General features: G+C 42.0%; 1 protein-coding gene and 1 long non-coding RNA gene across 2 annotated transcripts in view; both read right to left on the minus strand.

Annotated features, from left to right (window-relative positions):
- The window catches only part of B3GAT2 (beta-1,3-glucuronyltransferase 2), a 154,575-nt gene that overhangs the window by 59,515 nt on the left and 68,473 nt on the right, over positions 1-26,587 (minus strand). The gene's annotated exons all lie outside the window — the stretch shown is intronic.
- On the minus strand, positions 6,951-15,393 carry LOC310841231. The gene is made up of 3 exons (XR_014562423.1): positions 15,062-15,393; positions 9,515-14,508; positions 6,951-9,286 (listed from the first exon to the last, which is right to left on the minus strand). It is a non-coding gene; the product is annotated as an uncharacterized lncRNA (long non-coding RNA).

Consider the following 26,587-nt stretch of genomic DNA (forward strand, 5'->3'; position numbering starts at 1 on the left):
TTGTATTGTTTCTAAAGCCACATATCTATCTAATCTATCTATCTACTTTCATATTCCCAAGGTGGGGAACAATATAATCATCAAGATAACAATACATCAATACAACAATTAAATAAAGAAGAAAGTTAATCAAATAACAATTTCATATTCCTGGGGTGGGGAACAATGCAATAATTAAAGTAACCTCCGTGCATCAATAAAAGGAATATAATCAAATTAGATTCTCAAACAGGAGTGGCAAGCAGTAATTGCAGTTCTTGCTGGCGTATTCAACAGCCAAAAGCTAATCTGAACAAAAAATAAATACATTTAAAGGTCTGTTTGAACTGACTGAGCTAATGTATCTGGTGAATTTCTTGTGAGATGTGGCTCCATAGTCAGAAAAAAGCCCTTTTGACCGTTACTGATTTTGCAGTACTGGGTATCAGGTGCTACCAGATTTCATTGTGGGCTCATTTCCATGTCACTTTAAACCACAGTTAGGCTTCACTGTGCACAGGGCTAAAATTGCAGCTGCTTCACTCTTTCCTCATTCCTCCTGCTCCCAGCAGCTAAGCTATGGTTTAGCTTAGCGTTATGCCCAAGCCTGAACTCATGGTTTGTTTTCCTCAAACAAACTACACACAATAAGTCAAGAACAAATCTTGGTTAGAGCTCATGGTTTATCTGGAAAGAGACACAATGCTAACCCAAACCACATTTTAGCTCTGAGCTAAATAATGGGGTTGGCATAAATCACCCATTATTTTAGCCAATGTGCACCAGCTCCTTTATCCTTTAAACCATAGTTAAGCTTAATTGTGGTTTGAAGTGGCATACAAAGCAGGCCTATGTGTGTTTGTGGGAATGTCGCACATTGGAGAAGAAGACTCTCTGTTATTTATCCCAGTCTAGGGACACACAGCCTATAAAAGGCTTTAAAAATAAGTACCAGCACTTTGAATTCAAACTAGCAACCAATGAAGCCCACAGAACATTGATGTTATATGTCTGATTTTGTCAAGCTCCATATGTTTTGGACTGCAACTCTCATCAACCACAGCCAACATAGCCAGTGGTTAGGGATGGGAATTGTAGTCCAACAACACTTAGAGAGCACCAGGTTTGGGAAAAATGAAATAGGAGTTTTAAGGCATGTGGAACCCAAACCTGGGCATCAGTGTTACCAGTGACTGTTTAGTGAATCAAGTATGCCTTTATGAGGTATTGACAACAGATCATACAACATCACAATAGGTCATAATATCTGACTGACTATGATATCTCATATTTAACAAGCTGAAAAGGCAAAAATATGTTCTGAAATATTTGGTGTCATTTGCTTTTTCTTCTGCATCGTTTTTGATGACGTAGTACTGATAAGTAGTAATTCTAGCAGTTATTATGTGTTCACTGTATATAAGTTAGCCAGTCCATCTGCATTAAAGTGATTTTTCCAATATCTTTCCATCCCCTGGAATCATTGTGACAGTTCATTGTAACCAAAAGCCCACATTTTAACATCCCACATTTTTTTAAAAAAATGCTGTTTCCAAAAAAGTAATTAGGAGAGTAGATGGATGATCGAGGAGACGTTTCTTTTCAGTTGCTCTCTATAATATGTGGTACATTATCATGAAGGAAGAATGGATAAGATAAGAGCATGAGGATGGAATGGCTCATTCATAAATAAATACCTTGTAATATCAAGTACCGGTATGTTACACATAGATAATCAGCGTATATGGTCATAATGGACTATTTGATTCCTGCAGTGTTGGCCATTATCAGAACAGTGTGCTCAGGCTATTATATGCCATTGAACAGAAAATGAGAGGAGAAAGTAGCCTTAGCTATAAAGTGGGATGTTTGTGTATGTTGCCGCTATTAAATGTGTATTGGCTTATCAATAAAGGTTTCGAAACATGGAAACAGATTTATGAATGTGGCATCCTTCTCTCAATATAAAACAGTTCTATGATGTAAACACTCGATAAACTTGAATCGTCTTCATCCCATCTCATTTCACTTCATTTGCCCTCTCTTGCCTATTGGGCAGACATGGCATAATACACTTTATGAGTCATACTGTAAATAGATGTGCTGTAGGGCCTTTGAGTTACATAGGAGAGGGGAAGGTCCCTGAGAGTGATCTCAGAGAGTAATAATCACATCCAAAGGCGAGCACATCCATCCCAGAGCCACATCTACCAAAAACATGTGTCAGTGTGGAACTAAACTGATATTCCCAGAATAGGTAAAGGTAACCCCTGGATGGTTAAGTCCAGTCAAAGGTGACTATGGTGTGTGGAGCAAATCTTGCTTTCACGCAGAGGAAGCGGGCATTTGTCCACAGACAGCATTCCGGGTCATGTGGCCAGCATGACTAAACTGCTTCTGGCGCAACGGAACACCGTGATGGAAACCAGAGCGCACGGAAACGCCATTTACCTTCTCGCTGGAGTGGTACCTATTTATCTGCTTGCACTGGCATGCTTTCGTATTGCTAGGTTGACATAAGCTGGGACAGAGTAATAGGAGCTCACCCCATCACGGGGATTCCCAGAATATCAATCAGGTAGACAGAGGGAGTGCAGAGCTTTCACAACCAAGATAATAAGCTCTTTTCTTTGATGTTCATTTGGTACTGCAAGATGACAAGCTCTTTGCCAATTTCACAACAGCAAGCTTATGTTTTATGTTAGCAACACCAACAATTCACAAGACAAAATGGCACACAGCAGATAATGGGTGACCAGAGGAGAAATTGTGGGAGATTGCAATCAAATTCAATAAATGCATATTCTTGATAGTTAGTAAGTTTAGGGGCAAATGACCACAGAGCTGTAAATTTCTAGACAGGCAGACTTAGACCACAGGAATGTAACTGGTGGAGAGGAAACTCTGTGTGGTGACATTTCCCCTGATTCCAATGGCAGGAAGAAACAAGAGATATCACCCCTTCTCCTTCCTGTCTCTCTCTCTCTCCATACTCTTCTTTGACCTGTAATGAATTCACATATTGCTGGCTTGCTCCATCTCAGGCACAAGCCTGATGCTGGTTATATTTACCTGCATTGTTTTACTGCTGCATTTGCTGTGACCCTACTTTACAAGTTTTTGTCTGATTCTTTATTGTGAGGTAATAAGGGGAAACTAGCTTATTTCATAAGCTGGAATTGTTCGAAAGGGAAGGCTTTGCAGCCAATTTCCTAGGCATTTATATATTTTGCTGTCAGGTATGAGATTTAAAAACTCTATTTAGAGGGATAATATATTCTTCTCCTACATTCTAAAACCCATTCCAAATAAAGGTGTCCTTTGAAATATATATATTTTTTCAGTTTGGGATCATCCATTAAGTCCTTGAAATTTACTTGGTGTGCACACCATCTGTCCATGTACATCCCCAAAGTGTTCATCTGTGGCCTTTGCTGGAAATGTATTGTGCTGCTGGACATGTGGCAAAGCACACCCAACCATTACTTTGTAGATCCAGCCATTCTACCTGTTAAGTTGTGGGCGAACATAGCAGACGACACAGCGATTTCTCCAGAGCAGCTCTTTATTTGTAAGCTGGACAGAACTGAACAGCAAACAGCTCAGCCAGCCTGCTTTTATAGGCAGCTGGCTGTCAACATTGTAGCAACAACAACCCAGTGTTTCCCGCCTAAAATAACTGACGTGGACCTGAGTGAAAACTACATACACAATACTCCTGGTGGCCAGGGTGAGAACTTCAATACATAACACTACCCATCTCCAGAGCTGAGAGGATCGGGTTGATTGCATTTTTATTACTCATAGAGAGTTACAGAAGTGTTCGTTCCTGCATCTTCAATTAATTCACAACGTTCAACCGCCACCACTGAAACACGTTGAAATTAGTATTGTCATTCCATAAGATGGTATCTCGGGTAATTTTGAATGAATCACGAGGCAAAGGTTATCCAGTGATGATAACCATTTGTAAAAATAAATGTGATAAAGGAACAGCTGGCTGCATTATGCCCCTCAGTGGACTTCCTAACAACTCAATTGATTCCTTGGGGTATTCGGAATGATTCAAAAAGCTACTGGCCTGAGTGCTCTTAATTGATCAAAAAGTGAAGCTAATCATTCCATTTCTTTCTTCATGGCAGACACACTTTAATAAATTATTACTTCAACCAACACAACATTGCTAATTATTGACTCCAGGTACATTAGTGAGAGAGAACAGGGATGACCTTCCATCAGGAACCATTTAGAATCCTTATTTATTTATTTATCTTTTTACAAGGCCCACCCAAGGAGGATGTTAGTTAGAAAAATATGTATGTCTATGGCATTTAGTGAGTTGCTGAAGTGCTTTTAAGTACTATATTCATTTGGAGTCTTTGTCCACCCATATGAAGAAAAGAACATGAAAACACAGGTGTCTACATACAAAGAAGAATATTTTTTTCAAAGCAATGGCCCCTGATTTGATATTATTCGCTACTATTGTTCTATATTTTGTTTGCACAGTCCTGGATTTCCTACCAATCATTCTCTAAAAACAGCAACCCAAGACAGATTACTACTAATAAAGCTAATTAAAACAACAATAAAAAATGGCAAAGCTATATCAAAACTGAAATTAGCAGCTACACATTTTAAATACCCCAGCCCAGTGGATGAAAACTGGAGTATCTCACACCAGAGTCCTGGAATTTCCCCCCCAAAGAACCACTTCTATACAGGCTTTTCAGAAGAAAAAAATATGTAAGACTCTTCTTTCTAGAAAAGTTTTGATGACCTGCTATAAAGGATACCTTATTATTACTTGGAATACACTGTTTTAAACTGTTATTATGGGATTTATTTTTTGTTATAAGGCTGTATTTTAGAATTAGTTCTTGGCACTTTGGTGCCATTTGAAGAAAGGCAGGTGATAAATAAACTGGGGATCCTTTTGAAAGATCATGCCTTTTGAATTATATGTCTGTTCACCCAGGCATAACTCTTCCCTATAACAGATTGATAACTATGCAGTCTTGCTACTTTTTCTTCCACCACTTCAAATGCAGCAGGGTGCGAAGAAGGGGGAAATAGGTTGTTTGCAATGCCTTTCATTCTACCAGGGAAGGAGATCTATTTTAAAACCAAAAGGGCTCTGTGCAACTTAGCCGATGCTTTTTATCCCTCAATATTGGTGTCAATTTGGGTTTTAATCAATACTGGTCTTGAAGGTTTTCTCCCTTGGTTACATTCTCATTACTGCTATTGTAACATAGTTTAGCTGTACATCAATGTTCTATTTACAGGCACATAAGTGGATGTAAGCACTAGGCACTCTTGCAAGGCAGCGGCTCTGCAACCTCACATTAAGTCCCCAGAGGCAGGCTATGGACCACAAATGCTTTCAGCCTCCAGTCAAATCACAGCTCTCTTCCTCCCCACTTACTCAACTTCATCTCTCCATTGGCAGACCTACATTTTGGGGGTCCCTTCACAACCAGCAACGAGGTCTGGGTAACCACTGTTATCTTCTTCAGTGGGGTTGTTTCACAACAGACCACCACATTTTTTAAAAATAAAAAAATAACTACTACATCTCAGATTTTGAATAAAATTGCTGTACTGGATTATCTCATATGCCGAGGCACTGATGTGAATAGAAATTTCCTATGCCTTATAGTTTTTGAGTTATGGAGGGGATGAAAATAATAATAATAATAATAATAATAATAATAATAATAATAATAATAATAATAATAATAGAAACAAATACATGCATGATGCATCATAGAATGATGAAATAAAACATAGAAAACCACAGTCAATATAATCTTTTATTTTAGACACCTATACAACATGAAGCACATTTTACAAAATACTATTTTTTCTAGCAACATATTCACATGTGGTTTTATCATCTGAGAGCTTCATTGCAATGTCATTTTCAAGAGACAATATGTATGAAGAACGTAACGGCTCTTCAGTCATGGTAGGCCAAAATGTAGGATAGCTTTGAAAAATTCGTTTCTGCTTCAAAGCACGTGATAGGCATTGTCAAGTACAGCTTAAGCACAGTAGTAATATTGAGGAACACTTCAATTAGGTGTTGCTCAAATTAAGCTGAAGAGCTTCTGCACATTGCATTTTACACAGTGTGTTTTCTTCTGTGTTCTGGGATTTCCTAAGGTGCAAATATTCTTTGAACTGATCACTTACTGCAACACTCCATCTTTGCACTATCTGTCCTACCAACTGACTCTCAAACTTTGAGATAGCCGATATATATGCAACAAAAAATTAACCAATTTGAGTCATGTGGCTCAAATTGGGTCTACTAGACCCCCAAAATTTAAGCAATGTTGATTGAAGTTGCTTTTGGGGACCTGAAGCTTAAGTTTCACAGTAGATCTACCCCGTCTCTCCCCACTGCCTCTGCCACACAGGCATTTGCCTTTTCCCTTCGCTAGAGGGTATGTTGAGGATTGGGGCAAATGTGGAAGAATATATTGAGCGCACTCGTATCCTATCACAATGCTGAAAAACTGAACAGTCAAAAGTATATTTTTTTTACAGAATTTAGCAGATTCATTTTTCTTTATTTCCTATTAGGACTCTTTTGAATTCTGAGCCTTCTTCAGAGAATCCTTTTCCTTTATCTTCTTTGAATATCTCATTCACTTGATGATATTGGCACCAGTCCTTAATCCAATGTGGTTTTTTTTAAAAAAATGTTGCTTTCCCTTCTTTAAATTCTATAACATGGGTAGGCAAATTAAGGCCTGGGGGCCAGATCCGGCCCAACTGCCTTCTAAATCCAGCCCACAGACGGTCCAGGAATGGTTTTACATTAGTAGAATGTGTCCTTTCATTTAAAATGCATCTCTGGGTTATTTGTGGGGCATAGGAATTCGTTCATTCCCCCCCCCAAAAAAAATACAGTCCGGCCCCCCACAAGATCTGAGGGACAGTGGACTGGCCCCCTGCTGAAAAAGTTTGCTCACCCCTGTTCTATAACTTCTCTATACATTCCCAATTTTTTCCATGTTTATTTCCTTCACTGATACTGCTTCACTGGGGGATAACCAGCATGGAGTCTTCCTTTCTAGAAGGTCCTTATACCATGTCTGAACGGAGTGGCAGACTCCTTCTTATCATGTAATTTAAAAACCCTGTGTGTACTTTGACTTTGTCATAACAGAGATAAGTGTTCCAACCATACCATAGATCAAACCTCTCCAAATCTAGTAGACTGGTATTTTCTAGCTCCATCCAATCTTTCAACCAGCATAAGCATGCTGCCTCATAATAGAGTTTAAGAAATAGTTATATATATTCTACAGTTGTGCTAGGTTCTTATATTAAAATAACAGGAAGTTAGAGAGGTGCCCTTCCATGCACAGTATTAATAGAACCAAATAGCTCAGTCCTTCAAATCTGAGCTGAACAGAAACGGTAGCTCATAGGATTTCAGAGGGAACAAAACAAACTGGCTACACTCAGCCAAACCTTTGATCCATTTAGCTCAAGATTGTTACACAGCCCTCTAGTACCCAGGCAACAAGAGATTCCAGGGTTTCCAAGCATTTTACCCAGGGTTCCGTTTCAGCTGGAATGAAGGTCAGTGTAAACTGTGGTGTCTTTAGCATATAGGGTTTTATTTACACATATATACAACCTATGCTCACAGCATTAACATTCACATATATCATGCTTCCCCTTCAGGTTTCCAGGGGAGCCCCTGGCTGGTAGCACCTCTCCGAGGCCTTTCCCAACCATACACAGAGAAGCCAGGCATTTAACCTGGGACTATTCACATTGTTCTGTGACACTGAGCTATATCCCTTCTCCTAAGAAGTGTGTGAGTGGGTGATTGCAAGGTGCGCTAATGCTGGGAGTTGCAGGCAGTGCAGCAGACATATATGTTGCCAGTGCCGTCTAGGTGAAGTCTGATCCCTCCCAGCTGATGACCAACCTATGTAAACAGCAGGTAGTGATGTTTCTTCACTGTATGAGTACAGACTGCAGGTGCGTTGCCACAGGGGACATGCCTCCCCATGAAAGCAAAAACATATTCACATAGAAAAAGAGGTATCAGGAAGAACAGTTTCAGCCTAGCCTCCTCCTGATTTCCAAGTTTTCTGTGGCCAGGATTATTTATTTATTTTAATATAAGGGAGCATTCAATCATTGTCACATCTGTTGAATGAAGCCGTCTAGCCCAGGAACTGTTTTACCATACAATGTGCTGTTTGTGTAGATTAGCTCTGAGAGTCTGTGATTCTGTATTAGGATGTGGGAAATGACAGCTATTTATCTTACTTTACCACATCCATAAGGCTGCTTTCTCATAATGTAGCAGTTGTTTCATTTCTTCCATTACAGCTTTTCTTTTTTTTTAAAGGGGGCTTATACATACACATGGAGCTCTTTAGCATCAGGCCAGGAATTCTTATTACATAGCTCACTGAGAATGCATTTCTCCATTAAGGCTCTGTTTTCAGTGTCTGCCATAATGGCTACAATGCCAGGATCTGCATGAACTTTGCATACTAACATTTAGGCGATGCGCAAGCCTTTATTGGGGCTGCAGAAGATTTTGAATTTCCATTTTCTCATTATTTCTATGAATTAACGTTTGACTGTAACAACGAGCGGGATGGATTGCTCGGCGTAATAACTTTGCGGGAAAGGAAACCCTGCCAGCGTGGCAAGGGGTTCACAAATGCGAATGATTAATAAAAAATTTTGCTGCTTGTAGAGCTATCATTATCGCTTGGCAGCCCAAGCAAAAGTCAGAATCTTGTCACCTGCTTTTTACGCTGGCTGCCAAAGGGAATTACATTTTTACTTATCCATTCTTAAATTAAAAGCGCAGTGCCGTGGTGCACAAATCACTTCATTACAGCCCAATCCCACACATAGGCAGAGCAGCAAAATGGCACACTGATCGCCTTGCAAAAGAAGCGACATCTGTATCTTGCGCTTGGCTAGCAGGGCAAGAGCTTTTTGACTCTCAGTTTTCTCCTGTGACAAAAGGCTGTTACCCTGAACCCGTCACTGCAGCTGGCTCCAATGCACCTGAAAGGGTTTCTTCAGGCTACTTGAAAGAATTTGTTTCTTATAGTTTTACCCTGCCGTTCCTCAAAGGAGTTTGGGAGCAAGCTGTGAGCCAGTGTAATGTGGTGGTTAGAGCGCTGGACTGGAAGCAGAGAGTTCCAAGTTCAAATCTCCAACACTTAGCTACAGAGCTCATTGGATCAACCAACATCTCAAATTAACCTATGTCACAAGGCTGTTGTGATGAAAACAATGGGATTGTAAAGAACTACAGTACAGTGGTACCTCAGGTTACAGACGCTTCAGGTTATAGACTCCGCTAACCCAGAAATATGCTTCAGGTTAAGAACTTTGCTTCAGGATGAGAACAGAAATTGTGCTCCGGCAGCACGGTGGCAGCAGGAGGCCCCATTAGCTAAAGTGGTGCTTCAGGTTAAGAACAGTTTTAGGTTAAGAATGGACCTCCGAAACGAATTAAGTACTGAACCTGAGGTACCACTGTACTTTTCCGTGTATAACATGCCCTGATGACACCCCCTATTTTAGGGACTGAAAATTAAGAAAATTGGGGGAGATTGCCCAGAGTTATTGAGCTTTTTTTTTTTTTTTTTTTTTTTTTTTTGCAGAGGATTGTGCAGAGTTTTTTGGGGGTGGGGAGGTTGCCAAAAACCACTCACCCACATGGCCAACACTAACACCCGCACGTGTCACAACAGCCTCCTAACGTTTGTCCCCTCACTGGCAGAAACAGCTTATTGCCCGCCCAGTTGACACAGCAACACCCAATCAACACCACCCCTTGCTGCAGACAATCTCTGGCTTGTTGCATCAACCAATCCCACGTCTCCCTTGGGCACTACCCATGTACAAGACAACCCCCTATTTTAAACATAATTTTTCAGTAAACAAAACTTGTCCAATACACAGAAAAGTATGGTATGCACACTGCCCTGGACTCCTTGAAGGAAATGCAGGTTAAAATGCAATAAATAAAATAAAAATAAGCTGGGCTGAAAAGAGATAGCTGTGCAAGGCCACCTAGAGAGCTTTGTGACTTAACCCAGGTGTCTCAATTTCAACCCAAATCTTCCAGCCGCTATTATACCATATACTGCCTCCAGCTCAGTCCACCCAATTCTGTGTCATCTCTGTCCTTCATATTGTGATCAGGTGCAACAAATTTTGATGGCCATATGGCTACAGCACAGTAGCATCAACACCTGCTGCCATGCCAGTGTAACCTTCTGCATCAACTCTCTACATCACCCCAACACCACATGGCATTTTCTAGGGGAAGCAGTTCAATATTTGTTTGCTTATTAGCTGGCTTTTGTGGTTGGTGGATGACACTAAAATTGTGCAAGGTTGTCTTTTCTCCCATTAACGGTTCTAACCAGGCTGTAGGAAAGAAACATAGTCACTTTATTGTTTGATTAGAAAAGCAAGACCTTTTTGGGGTGTTGATGCTCTGAACCCATCCATCGCAGGCTCAGGTTGTATATATATGTGTGTGTAACTGAACCATATATCATAAAGACACCACACTCTCCACGGTGTCTCATTCCCAAAGGGAAACATGAACCATAGGTATGCGGCTGGAACCCCTGGAATCTTGTACTGTACAGAGATTGGGATGGCGTGCAACAACACAAAATACCTGCAATAAATCTATCCTATCTATGTAGTTGAAGATGCAGCAGTACAAATATCTTCTTGCCTTCATTCTGCTCTTATTAGGGCAGCAGGACTCTGGGCTCTGTGTAGCACAGCTAGAGCATGACAGTGCCAAAGCAAGCTGCTGTCTTTGGGCAGGTTCCAGCCTGTATGTTGGTTGTCTGGCATGAGGCGTCCAGTACTAGGACCCTTATGCCAGATTCAGTGCAGTGACTTATCTGATTTTGGGCTGTTGTTCAAGATTAAATTAAATGAGGGACAATAGTTTTTTGCAAATCAATTCATGCAGGATTTTATAAAGCTGTGCCAAGGAACACAGTTTAGAGGAGTCTTATTAGCGACTTCAGAAGAGTGCTTTATTTCCTTCTCTTTGTACACAGCCACACCATATGTTTAAAGCCTTCTTATACCAATTTAATCGTCATGGCTTTCCTCAAAGAATACTGGGAATTGTAGTTTGTTGTGAATTTCCTAGCAACTCTCAGCATCCTTAGCTACAGTTCCTATGATCCCTTCTTTTCGGGGGGGATGGGACCCATGACTGTTGAAGTGCTTTAAATGTATGGTGGGGGTATGACTGTCTTTGGGTGTGTGGGGTTTTTTGGGGGGAAGTGTACCTCTCTTCATCCTATTGATGAGTTTGTTTTGTCTGCAAAATTTGTCCTAGTTAGACAATCAAGGATACAGATTGGGAAGGGGGATCCCAGAAGGAGGAGTTATTTTGCCAAAAGTTGTGAATGTGTAAGCATTAGGCCAAGAACAAAAAACTTTCCTGCCCCAAAGAATCCACACATATTGTAATAGAGTACTGCCCCCTTCATTAAAGTGAATAGGGCAGTCTGCACAGACAGGAGGTTCTTGTGTTCAGCAGAGATTTATTCCTGATTTATTGGGTGTTAAAGGTGGCACTCCTCCAAGAACTTGCTCAGGAGTAAGCCCACCAGAGGGATCAACAGAGCAATCCTAGGTAATTTTTCACTATGCCAACTGGATTCAAAGCCTTTGGTAACCTGCCCTACCCCGTAACACCCCATTTCAGGGCTTTGCAGTTGCTACCACTAGTGGGGAAACTACCACTTTCATCTGGATGAAGCTGGAGTCTTTTTGGCAGAGCCACCACCAACTGGAGGTGCCCAACTCTGCTAATGGAGGTCAGCAAAGGCAAATAAGCATCATCCAAAATGGTCCCCAGCATCAACATTGTGTGTGTGTGTGTGTTAGGATTGCGCTCTTACTGGAACATGAAAATTAGGTGCAGTAAAAACAAAGAGAGAAAACCAAGCCAATGCCTTGCCTGCTAATTAAAACGTAATATGTGCTGGAAGAAATTCCTGTCCTGTATAGTGGCTAACCATCAACAATTATTTTGTACATTCTTTCCATTAAAAAACAATAGTGGGATTTCTTTTTAAAGTGGATGAAACTTTATTAAAACAACAACAACAACATTGCTTGCTGTGCAAAACAGATCAAACATATCTTAGCATCCTAGCGGAGGCTCAAGAAAATGCTTTGCTATGGCTCCATCACTCTTGACTAGTCTAACCCCTCTGGAGGCTTTTCGTGTGCCAAAATAGTTATTTATCTCACAGACAGGGAAAAGCAGACCGACAGCCTCAACTGGAGATCCTTAACAAATACCAAAGATCCTCTGAATTATCAGCCAAAGTGAAATGGTGGGTGAAATTTATAGCAGTCCCAATATTAAAATGCCCAGACAAGAAAGACAGGGTTTAGCTCAAAGTACCCTCCTCAAAGCATCGTTGAGCTTCTAAATTAGTTTTACTGCTCGGGATGATGCCAGCATAAGCAAAGCTTGTGTCAGAAATAATATTTTGTGCAGAAGCTCTTAAATATTTTATCACTGACTGCTCAGGAAACTAGTCACATGGCAAGAGAAGAGGACCCGACACAAGCCAAATTGGGAGTCTTCAAGAATGTTGGAGACATGACATAGGAATAATCTTTGGTTAATAAACAACATTAAATAAAGTTCTGATGGGGATGAAACTATATCAAGCCTCAGTTGACTCTGCCCTTTGTCTTTTGCTGCCCATTGTGCCTCTCAGGAGGACATGCATGTATGGTGTCATCTGTCTTCCTTCAGATCTTTCAGTGATGCCTTGGGCTTAATCCCTTAGGCCTCATGCCTTACAGTCACCAAGTGTTTCATGTCAGCTAGAAATCTTACTATAAGAAATACAAGATTGGTAAAAAGCAATTTAAGTGCTAGATATTACTAGCATGCCCAACTTACGTTTCCCACCACAGCTCCAATATTGGAAATAAGCCCAGACTGGTGGATGGGGAGATGTTCTAATCTAGAAGGAGAAGCTGTGGTGAAAAGTGATGAGCTTTCTCCTTGTCATAGATTCACCCCTTGAAAATGCTTGTTCCTTATATTACTTGTATTACCATTTCCAGTGGCCAGGTAAACATGAGCTTAGGGACAAGCTTCTGTAGCAGTAATCTAAGGTGTTGGCTCCAGCCATGGCCTTTGGCTAGAACAATAAACTTATGAACTGACTCCAGTAATGGGTATAAATTGGCAAAGAATGGCTCCAAGTCAGATTACATATTCAGACTCTGGTGGGACACAAACACAAAAAACCCATAACAGATTAATTTTTTAAAGGAAAAAAACTAAAGAGCAAACCCCCCAGCCAAACAATAATTTAGACAACTGGCAGGAATCCTAGAATACAGCATTTTTTTGTGGCAACATTCAGCCTTCTCTCTGTTTCCCTGCCAGAGTTCATTGTTTTTATTTGTGGTATCCCATATCAGGATCAACCAAATGTTTTGTACTGAAGTTCTATCCTAGGCATTGAATTAGCATCTAAAAATAGACTTTAAGAAGGGACTATGTCTTGGTTTGCTTGTCAAAGGACTTTGCTCACTTTGGATGGTGCACATGATCAATAAACAGTATTAATCATTCATGCAAAATGAGGCCTTCCTGATTTAGCAGAGGATGCTGTGATGCATCTGTCTAAGCAGCTGTGTTCATACTTCATTATTAAAGACTTTGAGAGGCATTTAGTCATGAGCATTTGAGTTTCTCCATTTGTCGGGTGAAATAAGAGTGTTTTTTTGGCTGGGTTAGAATTCTGGATGTAGAATATCAGTCGGCTAAGATTCAACTTCTTGATTAGAAACTGGGAGCCCACAACATTTAACTGGGTTAAGGACTCTCTTCTTCTACATCCTCACTTGCCCAAGTGTCGACAAGTTCTAGGGGTGGTGCTATCAGGCTGAGTTTCCTCTGGAGCTGAGAACCCTGGAGATTTACAGGGTCTTTGTAATATTTATTGTAAGACTGTGGTGGAGTGGTTGGAGGGTGGAATAGGACCTGGGAGACCAGGGTTCTAATCCCCACTCCACCATGAAACTCACTGGGTGACCAGTCATGGTCACATGCTGCGATGATAAAATGGAGAGGGAGAGAATCATGTGACCACCTTGACCTCCTTGAAGGAATGGTGAGTTATAAATGTTGTTGTTGTTTATTAGAAGTAAGGCTTGGAAGTGGGCAGCCACTTCTACAAGGCAGCCCTCCAAAGAGTTCTAGCTAGCTCCATCAAAAGCATCCTTGACTAGTTCTCTGGGGGCTCCATGCCACTGGTGGGACTGGCCACCCACCCACACATTGAGGAACATAGCCCTCCTCCTCATCTGATCAGTGCGGATGAGCTGAAGAGCACTGTTATTGCCCCCTCGCCACTCATCCAATGATCAACCTGATTATTAGGGTCTCTTGGGGAGTGGAGGGGAAGAGAAAGTTTCAGTGGAGGTAGAGGAGATATGGTCCCCAAACTGGGGTTTAGCTGCTGCTTCTAATTAAAAGACGCCTGCTTCTTGGGAGAAAAGCAATGACAAACCTAGACAGCATCTTAAAAAGCAGAGACATCACCTTGCCAACAAAGGTCCGTATAGTTAAAGCTATGGTTTTCCCAGTAGTGATGTATGGAAGTGAGAGCTGGGCCATAAAGAAGGCTGATAGCCGAAGAATTTATGGTTTTGAATTATGGTGCTGGAGGAGACTCTTGAGAGTCCCATGGACTGCAATAAGATCAAACCTATCCATTCTGAAGGAAATCAGCCCTGAGTGCTCACTGGAAGGACAGATTGTGAATCCTAGGCTCCAGTACTTAGGCCACCTCACGAGAAGAAAAGACTCCCTGGAAAAGACCCTGATTTTGGGAAAGATGGAGGGCACAAGGAGAAGGGGACGACAGAGGACGAGATGGTTGGACAGTGTTCTCGAAGCTACCAGCATGAGTTTGACCAAACTGCAGGAGGCAGTGGAAGACAGGAGTGCCTGGCATGTTCTGGTCCATGGTGTCACGAAGAGTCGGACACGACTAACCGAATAAACAACAACAAGCTTACTTGGTCTTACCAAACTTATCAGGCTTCTTTGAACAATTGAAGTTGCCTTATACTGATCCAGGCAATTATTTCACCTAGTCCAGTACTGTGTACACCAGGGGTCGCCAACATGGTGCTCTCCATATATTTTTGGCTTACAACTCCCATCAGTCCTAGCCAGCATGGCCAATGGTCATGGCTGATGGGGGTTGTAATCTAAAAAACATCTGGAGGGTACCATGTTGATTACTCTTGGCCTACACCATGTTGACCAAGATGTGTTGGGATGGGGAGGTTATTGGGTTGTTTTGGTTTTTATTTGGATTATGTATTTTGTGGTTTTATATTCTGATTTTATCCTGTTAACCACCTTGAGACCTGTGGGTATGGGGTTAGGGTGGTATATAAATTTAATAATAATAATAATACACTGATTGACAGTAACTCTCTAGGATTTCAGACTGAAGTCTTTCCAGCCCTTTCTGGAGATGTCAGAGACTGAATCTGGAAACTTCTTTGTGCAAAGCATGCAGGCTACCAGTGACTTAGGACTTAGAATCAAGCTGCTAGAGAACTGACATTATTTTGTAAACCTCTTGGAGTATCCCCATGAGGTTTTCTTGTCATGCTTCCAACATTGCTCCTATATACAGGCTGTTGTAGTTCCTCAGTTTGGACTGATAACCAGTTAGTGAAGAGCTTTCTGCTTTAGCAAAGGGGGAAAAATGGGGTGCTCCTATTGCCAGAGGTCTTAATTTAATACATCCCTTTCCACAATGTCTTATAATGATTAAATGAGAGGAAAAGGGAAGCGATGGATTTGCTAGCAATAGGACATACAGACATAATATATTTTTTGTTATTTAAAACCATGCTGCTTTAAGCAATGTATCTGAAAATAAATATATCCCAGATCACACTCTGGCAAAAAACAGAAAGATATTTCTATAAATCTGGAGCAGATAGACCATCAGGGGAAGAATAGTGATATAGTAGTCTTGAAACCTCAACAAGTATTTTTCTTTCACATAAAATGTGTGCATCGATAAATTTGTATAAAGGATTGCCACTCTTTATCTATATAATATTGTGTGTAGGAAAGAAAGTAAGCTCAATTAAAGGTTGGGATGTAATTATATCTAGAGAGATATATTTAAAATGCATAGATGAACAAGTCATACACCATATAGATTGTCAGGATTAGTGAGAAGAAAGCAGTTTAATAAAATGATTGCCCTTTGGTTTATGGTGTAAGTCAGGGGTCTGCAACCTTTAAGACAAAAAGAGCCACTTGGACCCGTTTCCGAAGGAAAAAAAAGCTGGGAGCCGCAAAACCATTTAGACATTTAAAACAAATATATCTCCGGAGCCGCGATCTGACAGCGGGCGGGAAGGTGACGTCAGGACGGTGCATGACTAACGCACGCACCGCCCCCATGCAACGTCACAGCCAGTACAGCGCCCGCCACAGTGGGGAGTGTAGGGGTGCACAATGCGCCTCCTCCCCTCGCTAGTATCCGCCCCGGAGCCACGGCAAAGGTGTAAAAGAGCCACATGCGGCTCTGGAGCCGCGGGTTGCAGACCCCTGGTGTAAGTAGACTAATAAGTTTGCACAAAGTGAAAGACTTGTAGCTTTGCTGGCAATTAAATCTTTGAAATGGATATTTGGCTAAGCCAACTGCAGTATTAATGTACTGAGTCTGGAAATACCCGGGTTTGGAAAACATATAAACATACAGCAAGTTGACTAATATGACCAATGGTTCTGTCATAGGCACATCTACATCACAAATCTGAAACCACGTGATTAGGACTTCTTCATGAACACCATGTAAAAGTCTTAGTTATAGAATTTCTCTCCCTCAAGAAATGTGAATAAGAATGACTCAAACAGGGCTGCAACACAAGTGACCATTCCTGCTTCACACTGGAGGCTTCACACAGAAGTCCCATGGTGTCTTCAAATAGTAATGAAGCATATTACAAGAGAACAGAAGCCAAAAAAACGAACACCAAAACTGGCTTGCTTTGAATTAAGTCCTTTGCAGAGCAATCATATTGAAATTAATAAACCTAAGTTAGTCTATTAACTTCAATGCGTCTACTCTGAGTAGAACTAGCATTGATTCTGGATCCACACATCCTTCCACAGTGGGGACATTGGTTTGCAGACGGGAGTTGATCACGGTGTAGATTTGCCAAGAGTGCCTTCCTCTCAGCACGTTTCTCCCTTGCATCCTGAGTTCGAGTGTCTTCAAAGCCAATGGCACCTTTGGTAAAGGCTGTTCTCCAACTGGAGCGCTCGCAGGCAAGTGTTTCCCAATTGTTGGTGTTTATACTACATTTTAAAAAAATTGCCTTGAGACAGTCTTTAAACCTCTTTTGTTGACCACCAGCATTACGCTTTCCATTTTCAAGTTCGGAATAGAGTAGTTGCTTTGGAAGACAATAATCAGGCATCCACACAACATGACCATTCCAACAAAGTTGATGTTAAAGAATCATTGCTTCAACCTTGGTGATCTTTGCTTCTTCCAGTACACTGGTATTAGTTCGCCTGTCTTCCCAAGTGATGTGTAAAATTTTTCGGAGACACCTTTGATGGAATCTTTCGAGGAGTTGGAGATGGCGTTATAAGTGGTCCATGTTTCAGAAGCATACAGTAAGGTTGGCAGTACAATAGCTTTGTAAACAAGCATTTTGGTTTCCCTGCGAATGTCCCAGTCCTCAAACACTCTGCACTTCAATTGGGAAAAAGCTGCACTTACAGAGCTCAGGTGATGCTGGATTTCGACTTCAATGTTGGCGCTTGTGGAAAGATAACTGCCCAGGTAGGAGAAGTGATTAACATTTTCCAACGTCACTTAAGGACTCATTGTTAAAAACATGTTTATGGAAGACAATCTTACTCGGCTACGAGGGATCGCCAAAGAAGAAAGAAGAAGATTATACTGGAGCAATCAAACTTTCAAGTTCCCATTCTCTTGAATGGAAGCTCTGCACCAGAGTTAGGATTGTGTAGATTTAGTCCCACCCCCTAAGTGCCATGTTAAAACTCTTTAATCACATGATCGCCTAGGCTGTATTTCTGTAGACCTGGGAGTAAGCACAGTTTGACTGACTTCCAAGAAAACATTCATACGGTTTTACTGCAAGAACATATATTTTAAACCAGATTTGTCTAATCTCTGAATCTGGAGAACAAAGCACATGGTTTTAAAAATTCTGCTACAGTCAAAAGTGTGGTAAATACTTGACAAAATGACGAAGCTGGAGCCTAAAGTCAAGTTGTGGAAAATAGGGCTATTTGCTATATGCCTGGGTGGGAAATGAAAGTCTAATGGGGTGTGCTATTCTCTGTGGGCAAGATGAAAACAATAATGAGTAGACGGCTGTTTCATCTGATATGATCATTTCCTTGCTCTGAAGGTTTTGAGTGGAGACCTGGTCCCATTCCAGCTGATGACAAGCACAACTTTGGATTGGAGATGGAATTTAGCTCAGCATCAGTGGGTGGCATAAGCAGAGTCAGAAGCACCCCAGTGTGGCATCCTCTGCACATGCAAACAAACCTTTACAATTCTGCTCTGTCTTTGCATTCTCATCATTAGCAAATAAAGCTGAAGGCTTTAAAGAAGGCCTTTCACTCATTCATTCAACAGAAGAAAAAACAACAGGTGAACGACAAAACAGAGATGTACTGAAAGCTATTTAGCTAAACTGCTTTCCTCAATAATGCAGCTGGGATTTCAGCTGAACACGAACATACACACACACACACAAGGAAAAAAATGATTCACTGTAAATTATCCACAAGAGGCTTTTCTTATTCTTCATGGGGAATTGGGCATGTAACATATATCTCTAGCAGCAGGGGCTTTGCAGTCAGCATTGTCAAACACTTTGTCAGAGTCCTACAAATACAAACTTTAAATAAAGAGCCAGCAAAGGAGCTATTGTTTAGTCATTTATATTTATAGATGTATGAATATATTGGAAGCTTCTGGTCTTCACCTACAAAATCCTACTGGCAAAGGGTTGGCGACTTACAGTATTTGGTGCTGTCCTGAATGGGTGATTAGATAGAGGGAAAGGAGGGACCCACAATCCATTTTGAAATAGCACCAAAAAGGGAATTTCCAATAATTCTATTTGTTTAAACTTACCACTCCAGTGGGTCCCCTGAAATGATGCCAAAGAGTTATTTGTGTCCCCTTCCAATTTTTCATACACACACACACACACACACACACACACAAACAAATACACTTCACCAGGAAATGGACTATGGACTGAACGTCTTTGCTGGTGAATGAGGTCAGATGTCATTCTTTATATATAGAAACTGATGATGAGCTATGTTTTCTGCCCTATTTAATATTTATTTGCCTATGAACTTGCTGTCGAGCATCTCAACAAGATCAGCATATTTCCTACCCTGCTGGATTTGGTTTTTACTTGCATATTTTACACACAATGATTCCAGGCTCATTCATTTTTTAACGCCCATTCATATGTGCTTGGCTTAAGGGGAAGCAAGGAATGATATCAATGAGATATTTCCATATTGTTTGGCAACTAACTCGGCGAAACTTTTCCCCTCCCAGTCCCACCATCAATTTCAGAGAGTTTTACCCTCAATTTGTTTTCTCCTGGTCTGAGGGGGGTAGGACTTCAACCAATGGCTTCAAGTTACAAGAAAGGAGATTCCGACTAAACATCAGGAAGAACTGTCTGACAGTAAGAGCTGTTCAGCAGTGGAACAGACTCCCTCAGGAGGTAGTGGACTCTCCTTCCTTGGAGCTTTTTAAGTAGAGCTTGGATGGTAATCTACCATGGATGCTTTAGCTGAGATTCCTCATTGCAGGGGGTTGGACTAGATGACTCTTGGGGTCCTTTCCAACTCTACGATTTTACGATTTATATGGGCCTGCTATTGTGCTTCTATCATAATAATAATTTATTATTTATACCCCGCCCATCTGGCTGGGTTTCCCCAGCCACTCTGGGCAGCTTCCAACAGAATATTAAAATACAATAGTCTATTAAACATTAAAAGCTTCAGATGTCTTCTAAAAGTCTGGTAGTTGTTTTCCTCTTTGACATCTGGTGGGAGGGCGTTCCACAGGGTGGGTGCCAATACCGAGAAGGCCCTCTGCCTGGTTTCCTGTAACTTGGCTTCTCGCAGGGAGGCAATAGCCAAAAGGCCCTCAGCACTGGACCTCTGTGTCCGGGCAGAACGATGGGGGTGGAGACTCTCCTTCAGGTATACTGGAGCGAGGCTGTTTAGGGCTTTAAAGGTCAGCACTAATACTCTGAATTGTGCTCAGAAATGTACTGGGAGCCAGTGTAGGTCTTTCAAGACCGGTGTTATGTGGTTATGTGGTAGTTACTGTTTGTGTTTGTTCTCTTCAGCAAAGTGCTTAGTGCCCCTCATCAACCATCAAGGGACCTCTGCAGATAATGCATTATCAGATTGACTATTAAAGATGGAGGCAGAGGATAGCTTTCAGAGAGTTTAAAATGGTTTGAGGGTGGCTTCAATTCTTGTGGAATACACACTTGAGAGTAATTCAGTCAGGGTTCAAATGCACATGGTCCCACTGAAGCTAATAAGGCTTTAGCCAAAAGAGTTTGGGCCACCAGATATACAGTGGTACCTCGGGTTAAGAACTTAATTCATTCTGAAGGTCCGTTCTTAACTTGAAGCACCACTTTAGCTAATGGGGCCTCCCACTGCTGCTGTGCCGCTGCCACACAATTTCTGTTCTCATCCTCAAGCAAAGTTCTTAACCTGAGGTACTATTTCTGGGTTAGCGGAGTCTGTAACCTGAAGTGTATGTAACCCGAGGTACCACTGTATTGTTTGTGCGCCTCTCTTTCCCAAGCAGTGAGAAGTCCCCAGATTTAGTACTCCAAGGTTTAGTTTCCTTTGTGTGTATGTGTTTGCACGTTAGTAACACAAGCAGAGCATACTGGAAGCAAAGAGGCACTCATATTGCAGGCAGCAAAAACTGCTATGCCAGCATCAAAGCAAGCCACAAGGTACTTCTCCTTTAACTACCTCCTAATTCTCTGTCAAGCTCAAACTATATATTCCACAGAGTTATGCACTTCTTTTCTCTGTGTTTTTCTTCTTCTTCTAAATCAAAACCAGCCCGGGTAGGTTGCATTCAGGACTGGAGGAAGGGTAGGTAAAGAGAGGCATTCATGCTTCCTCTCCAGCTCATCACCACTCATTGCCCCATACAAGTGAAGAAGCAGCTTGGGATGGGTGTGTCTGAGCTGAAAAGCAACTGGAGGAATATGATCAAGCAACTGGTTTCCGCACTCAACTTACAGCCTATTCAAGCTGATTTTGGTTGTTCTACAGAAGGGAAGGAAATAACAGCACACATGAAGTTTGAACCTTTCAGCACAATCTTATGCATGTTTACTCAGATGTGCCTATTTACTCCCAGGCAAGTATGCTCTGTAACATTTACATCATTCTCTGTAGTGTTTCATAAAAGTCCCATGGATTCAGTGAGACCTATTCCTATGTAAGTGTGTTTAGATTTACAGCCTTAGTCTCTAGTTTCTCTTTGGTCAAAACTGCAGAATTGTTTCCCCGGCCCTTACTCTTCCAAATTATGATGGGTATTATATTCCAAAAGCTGAAGAGAGATTTGAAACTGTTCAGAAACCATCTCCTATCATTAATGTTCATTGATGAATGTGGGAGAAACTCCCTTTGGGGGTTCAACAGGGAGGCTCACACCAGATTCCTAATTAGTCAGACTTTATTCAGTAATGCATTACCTGACAGAGTCCAAAAGAGTCTGTGAGAGCACATCCATTAGCACACGCCCAATATAGGACAAATACATCATCCTGGCTGTTTCATCTTCTCCCCAACCATCTCCTGCCATTTCATCACCCCACCATCTCTCATCCAATCACAGTCTTTGGAAGCACCAAGGCTTTTTTTGTTTCTTTTTTGCTGCACATGCCAAGTATTCCTTGCATCTTCTCTGTTGTTTTTCACTCTAACATTTAGGTTAGATTACTCCTAAGCTGGTTCCTACCATTTTCAGTTCTTAAAATGGTTCTTAATAGTTCTGTGGTCAGGCCACACCCTCACATAAGTGTACTGGTCTCACTGATACTTTGCACAATTCTTACATCTTGTAACATCTGACTGATCATCCTGGGTTATTAAATCACCTGGGCTCTGGTTACTTAGGGGATACTCTTCTCTGACATGGACCTCCTTGTACAATAAGATCATCTGAGGAAGCTGTATGCTCAATCCCATCTTTACTGATGGGGACAAGGAACAGGGCATTCTCAGCAATTGCCCCTACACTTTGGCTATACTGTCCTGCAGAAATTTGCAGTGCCAGCTGTATTGCTAGTTTTTGGGAAAGTGTAAATTCAACTTATTTCAGCAATCGTGTAGGTTTTAGTGTGGGTTTTATGGCTATAATTGTGGCTGCTTTCAGGTGAGGTGTACCCTTTTTGTCATTTTAAAGGGTGGTTTTTCTGTTTTGTTTGAATTTGGTGAGGAATCTCATTTATAATAGTGTAAGCATCCAGTGTGTGTCAGGGACGCAGGTGGCGCTGTGGGTTAAAGCCTCAGTGCATAGGATTTGCGATCGAAAGGTCGGCGGTTCGAATCCCTGCGGCGGGGTGCGCTCCCGCTGCTCGGTCCCAGCGCCTGCCAACTTAGCAGTTCAAAAGCACCTCCGGGTGCAAGTAGATAAATAGGGACCGCTTACCAGCGGGAAGGTAAACGGCGTTTCCGTGTGCGGCTCTGGCTCGCCAGATGCAGCTTTGTCACGCTGGCCACGTGACCCGGAAGTGTCTCCGGACAGCGCTGGCCCCTGGCCTCTTAAGTGAGATGGGCGCACAACCCCAGAGTCTGTCAAGACTGGCCCGTACGGGCAGGGGTACCTGCTGCCTGCTGCTGAAGCATCCAGTGTGAGGTATAAATCATCTAAGAAACAGTTAATGTACACAGGTTGCACAACCTCGCCATCGCTCCCGAACCCATTCAGGGGGCTGGGGTCGGGGGAAGCTGGGGTCGCAACCTCGCCTTCGCTCCCGGACCCCCAGCCCCGAGGCTAAAAAACGAAGCCAGGACAGCGAGCGGGATCCATCCCGCTCGCTGTCTTGGCTTCTTTGCTCTTTGGGGCTTGGGGGGGAATAATTTTTTCCCTTTATTCCCCCCCCCCAAATAAGTGCGTCCTATGGGTCGGTGCGTCCTATAGGGCGAAAAATACGGTAACCTTATCTGTCAGAATTGTTATGCCTATGCATGGCATGAAGCGGGTAGAGAATTTTGCTATCTCAAAGTAGAATAGCATACCAAAGTAGTATGGTATAGCCATACATCCAAGTTTTCCTGGATACGTCCTGGAATTAGACTGTCAAAATGGTATCTGGGCAGTTTTCTCTAGAACTGGCAAAATGTCCAGTAACTAGGGCAATTCTTTAAGAAAATAACTTTGTCCGGATTTTCACTTTTGGGAATATGGCAACCCTATACACCAAGGACTGGGTTACTTTAAAAATTACATTCACTTCACTCAAGCTTCTGAAAAGCACTTTTCTGTGTTACTGCTCCTTGTAGTGGTCATAAATGATAATAGTAATAACATTGACAATAAACATGCTGCCTAGATGTAACACATGGGGTCTTAAGTGTGGTACTGAAAACCTCTGAGCTGCTAGTACTGGGGGATTTCAATATCCATGTTGAGACCACCAGATCCAGAGCAGCTCTGGACTTCATTGCCGCCATGACAAGCCTAGTGTGTGCTCATGATCAGTGGCAGTGAAGGCTGTGGATATTTTCTCTCTCTTTTTGCTGCATCCACTGCATTACCTATATGCTGTCCTACAGAGATTTCTGTATGGTTTGTGGCCTTTTGCATGCTGGCCCAAATAAGCCTGTGGAACCCTCAGGATCAGCTTCAGCTGGTATGGCTCAAGGACATGGACCGGACATTTGTACGCGTGCGGGTATCTTGCTCTTGAATAATTATAGACCTAGACCTTCCCAGTCAAGGTTCTTGAAAGTGTGGTTGCTGACCAAATCCAGGCACTATTGGATGAGAACGAATTTCTGAATCAGTTTCAGTCTGGGTTCAGATTTGGTTTTGGCACACAAACCACATTGGTCACCTTTGTCAGGAGAGATACGCTCTTTAATCTCAGGGTTGTGGGTTTGAGCTCCATGCTGGGCAAAAGATTTCTACATTACAGGGGGTTGGAGCAGATGATCCTCATGGTCCCCTTCCAACTCTACAATTCCCCGATTCTCTCCCTGCCATGGTGATTCCCTTCAATCTTCCGGTGACCTTAAATACCATCATTTGTGGTATTCTTCTGGAGTGGCTGTCAGAGGTGGGAGTGGGCACTCCAAGAGTGGTTTGAGACCTGTTTGGATAGCTGGCTCCAGAAGGAGATACTGTTTACCCACATTAAGCAACTCTGCCTCTTTTGTGCCCTCCACAATGCAACATCAATGTTTTCCAGCAATGGCACAGTAAGGATGGAGGAAATCAGTGCTACAACAGCACCTATAGCTCCTGCTAAACTGATGATGGAATTCATATTGGATCTTATTCCAAGCCTGCCACTGAAATGCCACAGTGATGTCTAATTGCAAGCACATCTTTCTAATCAACAATATCTATGCTCATTTTGAAAAAGCTATCTTTTGTCTTGCTTTGTGTGCCTCATCTTTGGATGACAGGCTCTTTGGGAAAAGGAATGTGCCTTATCTGTGATGGGTGGGGAGGACTTTAGTTTTGCTAAAACTGATAATACTAAATGCAAAAATAGCATGGACTTCACAAGCTGTGCAGGTCTTATCTAGCCTCAGCCATTTCCAACACAATAATGATAACAAGAAATATGTCATATCCCCATCAACAATGTCTTTGCAGGTTGCTGGTAACATGGTATCTCACTATCTGTTTTTAACAGACTTTTGCACACATCACACACTTTAAATTATTTTCCAGAGTTCTGAATAAGCAATTAAAAGAGAAACAGAGATGCTGCTGCCCTATGTCACTTGACTGTTTCTTGGAACGTCTGATGCTAACTTGATATAATTGCACTTTGCATCTCCCTACTCCTCCTTACGTCATTGGATAGCAGTGGAGGCAGGAGCACAGTGCAATAATGTCATGCATTGTTTGTATTAGATGCTATAAGAAAGAAAACGAAGACATACAGAGCAGTGGCAATTCTGTGTCTCTTGTAACATCTGTTTGGGCCCTGAGGAGTTAAATAAAACAGAGCTGAAATCTTTGGCAGTACCCTAGCAAGAAATTAGTGAGAAGGTAGAGATGAATACAAGAGCAGAATGCAAAGCCTTATCAGTTTACAACAATGTCGTTTACATAAGTCAGCAGTATACAATACGGTACATCAGGGAGTAGAAATGGTATCTAATCTAGAATCCACAGGAAACTGTATGCTGGAGAAATGTACCTCCTGGCAAATATTGTTGGGGATGGTGATTAGGAAAGGACAAAGAGATAGGAGAGAGAGAGAAAGGAAAGTGAAATATGAAATATCTATTACAGACCATATGACTAGAAGCAGACACAATAAGAGTGATGAATTTGCTAAGACATCTAGTGCATTAGCCCTGTTTCTGAGTAATGGCTAAACCCAGGAAATGATGGGAGAACTGAAAATATAAAGCAGCCACGTTTACAGCTACAATAGTTGAATTAAAGTAGAAGCTGGATGGTGGGAGGTGGCATTTAGCTTCATGAAACTCTTTCTTCCAGAGGTGGAATAAGAGCTTTTGATTGATGCGGCAGATTCTCTTTGCTTGAAGTGGTAAGCAGACTTTTGTTTCATTGCTTATATGGGTCTGTCTGTAAATGTAAAGGTAAACGTAAAGGACCCCTGGATGGTTAAGTCCAGTCAAAGGCGACTATGGGGTTGTGGCGCTCATCTCACTTTCAGGCCAAGGGAGCTGGTGTTTGTCCACAGACAGCTTTCCAGGTCATGTGGCCAGCATGACTAAACTGCTTCTGGTGCATGGAGGACCGTGACAAGTGCCAGAGCATGCAGAAATGCTGTTTACCTTCCCGCCGCAGCATTGGCATGCTTTTGAACTGCTAGGCTGGCAGGAGATGGGCAGAGCAATGGGAGCTCACCCCGTCGTGGGTATTCGAACCGCCAACCTTCTGATCAGCAAGCCCAAGAGGCTCAGTGGTTTAGACCACAGTGCCACCCGCATCCCTAGGGTCTGTCTGTATGTTATATTTTCCCCTCAGCCATCCTCTTTTTCAGATCAAAGTATCACAACATATCAGAACTCTTTGGGGAGAAGAGGTCAAAGAGATATTAGTATGCCTTCCACATTTTGAAATACAGCAGTATGGAGGCCCTTGTTTTGCTTTCCAAGTGGCACCTGTGATCTTCATGTGGGTGCAAGCATGGGTGACCTTGGAACTGGATAATCCAGAAGAATCCATAAACCAATGACTTATGGCAAAAGTGGTTAGGCAGT

This window comes from Podarcis gaigeae (assembly GCF_964106915.1).
Source record: "Podarcis gaigeae genome assembly, chromosome: 3".
Taxonomy (NCBI): domain Eukaryota; kingdom Metazoa; phylum Chordata; class Lepidosauria; order Squamata; family Lacertidae; genus Podarcis; species Podarcis gaigeae.